The following is a 2,992-nucleotide window of genomic DNA, read 5'->3' as shown; positions in this document are numbered from 1 at the left end:
CAGGTGTGTGTTTCCTGTAGGCGCTCTCCTGCACCCATTATCCTTCTCTCTAATTTCTCTCCTAAGGTGAACTTTTATTCCATTTCTATAGCTTTAAATAACAACTATGTGCTGATGATGTTCCAATTTTTATTTAAATTCCCAAGACTGTTTAATGCACTTCAGATTCAACTATTCAAACATACACTTGACATTTTACCCAAGGATCTCACAGACACGCTAAACTTGACATGTTCAAAAGTGAAACATTAGCCACCGCTCCCAAGCCTGTTTACAGAATGCGCCGTCTTTCTCATCTCAGTAAATGGTACTACACCCTACACAGTGGCTCAGGACTAAAACCTAAGAGTCATCCGTGATTCCTCCTTTCCCATCTAATCGAAGTGGTGCATGCTGTTGATCTATCTGCAAAAATATATAACAATCCATCCACTTCTCTGTCTTCGCTGTCTCCTCCCTAGCCCAGGCTATCATCACCTCAGCCAGGCTATCACAGCCTAACAGCTTCTTAGAACTGAGACCACCTGCAGCCACATAATTTAACTAAAGCTGTTTACATCAACATGTCTTTAATATTTGTTCCATAAATTTCTTGCCCAAGAAGATAAGACCATAAACAAGTAAATAACTTCATTATTTGTTTCAGAAACTTCCTGAAAATCAATTTATCTGAACAATAGACTGCTCAAATAGCCCCCTCCTTGGGACAATAGTTTGCTTAACCTAGCGAACCACTAGCTTATCAAACAGTTGTTTATTTTTCAAGACCCTCTCCTTGCTATGTCTACCAATCCTAATCTGTTATCTCAGAATGTTGCCAAGTCCCAATCAGATCTTCCACATTGAAAGAATCACCTTAAACCAGACTTCAAATCCTATGAATATCCCTTTATGTGGAAAGTACTTCTGTAAACCCTGCTCTTCCCAAAGCAGACTCCTTCCTCTTCATCCTCTGGTCTCAACATAAATGTCCCTCTCTTCATCTTTCCTTCATAGCACTTTCCACAGTTGGTACTTATTTTTTCTGTTTTCATGTGCTTTTTCTACCTCCCATTTTGACTGTAGTCTCTATGAGGGAAGAACTTTGTCTACCCTATTTTCCATTTAATTTCCAGAGCTCAGAGTACAGTTAAGTCCTCACTTAACAACGTCATTAGATTCTGCAACTTTAAGCAAAATGAGTTGTAGAAACCAATTTTACCATAAGGTAATTGACATAAACAAAAGTTAAGTTCCTAGGGCATCTCATCGACATTATAACAAAACAACATTATTTGAGGACCTGCTGTAGATGCTCAAAAAATATTTGCTGAAGGAAAGACTTTGATTGGCTTCAGTGTGTCTCCAATCCACTTCCTGTGGCTATCAAGCCCGATCCTGAGACACTGGTTGGGGCTGTGGTGCCCAAGGTGCTGGGGTTCCCCACACTCTCTTTAACCTCCAAGGGTAGAGACAAAGTTAAATGCAAATGTCCTTGGGAGAAGTAATCAAAGGATTAAAATTCACAGAATGGTGTGAATTGCTTTCCTCATTGTACCAGGAGCAGGGTGAGGGAGAGAAAGCTCTGAGAAAAACAATGAGCTGAGGAGTCTGAAGAAGCACAGATCCTCACCGAAATCCCTGTCTAGCTGCTTTGCCTGAAGCCCTTCCTGCTCCTCCCCACACCCAGACCACCTCCACCTACCCATGGACCATTTTCTCTGTGACGCCTCTGAGAGGAGGGTGCTTGTAGGTCAGGTAAGGTCAAGGTAGACGCAGCCTAGTGGAGCTCGTCTGGGTACCAACTCGTCATCCAACTGACTGATTCCTGGATACCTGTAGCCAGATGTGGGCATTAGAAGCCCTCAGTTCAGATGGGTCTTGCATCATGGTGCCGCCCACAGCAACTTTTCAGAGTCAGGCATTCCCTTTAGGTCGTCGTTAGGGAGGCCTCTACTAAGTTCTACTTGAGTTTTTCCAGAGTCACATTTGGATATGGGAGCTAATCAAGAAGATCATAGATTGATTCACAGAATGTTTCATTTGCTTGTCAGATTCTGAGACTATCAGATGTGGAAAAAATCAGCCTTCCAGAAACATCTCCTGTGTAGCTTCTCTTTTTTTACACAGAAAGAGGCGGCATCTTAGCCAAGTCCTGCACTTTACACACATGATCTCCTTTAACCTGACAGCTCTATGTAGGTGAGGACAGTTCCATTTCACAGATGAGAAAATTGACACTCAGAGGGTGGAAGGACAGTTTCTAGTGCCACAAGGTGAAGGGGCAAGAGCTGACATTGGAACCGGGATTTCTGATCCTCAAATCCATCCTTTTTCTGCTATACCGTCTGCACTTCTTATGGAGTTTTCTGGTCCTTAGAATCTGAACCATATAAACTAGCACGTAAGTGTTCAACAGCCTAGACCCTAGAAGTAGAAATGGCTCTCTGCTCCTTATATGTCAGTTTGTCTCCTGTCCCCCAACTGAGGACTCTTTCCAAAGGAGAGGACTCAACTTATATCACCACCCTGCAATACACTTGCGAGTAAACACACAGACACACACACACACACACACACACACACACACACACACTTCCAAAACCTCCACTCCATTCTTCACATGTTTAGCTACCATGGGGAATTGAGAGAGAGGGTGAAGGCTGGACTGATCATTTTTACCTCCATAGCATTTTCTCTGTAAATTTAATTATTAATAGTCTCAAACACTAGGGGTAAAGATCAAGCTACATATCTTACCGGTCAACTTCACATGGGTTCAGTGCAGACACACGTGCACAGGCACTCACACATATACAAACATACAATGGTTGTTTTTCTTTTCTTTTTCCATGCTCTCCTGTCTCATCCCACATTGGGGGCCATTGGGCCCCACCTGAAAAGGCAGCTGATTGGGGGAGGGAGCCAAAGAGGTAAAGATGTGTTGTTCTCTTCCCAGAAGCCTGAGCAATTTAAACAATCTTGATGTTGCCTCTTCCGTCCTTCACCTCCA

The sequence above is a fragment of the Rousettus aegyptiacus genome, unplaced genomic scaffold, assembly GCF_014176215.1.
Source record: "Rousettus aegyptiacus isolate mRouAeg1 unplaced genomic scaffold, mRouAeg1.p scaffold_m13_p_17, whole genome shotgun sequence".
In the NCBI taxonomy this organism is placed as follows: domain Eukaryota; kingdom Metazoa; phylum Chordata; class Mammalia; order Chiroptera; family Pteropodidae; genus Rousettus; species Rousettus aegyptiacus.
This window is presented reverse-complemented; position numbering follows the sequence as displayed.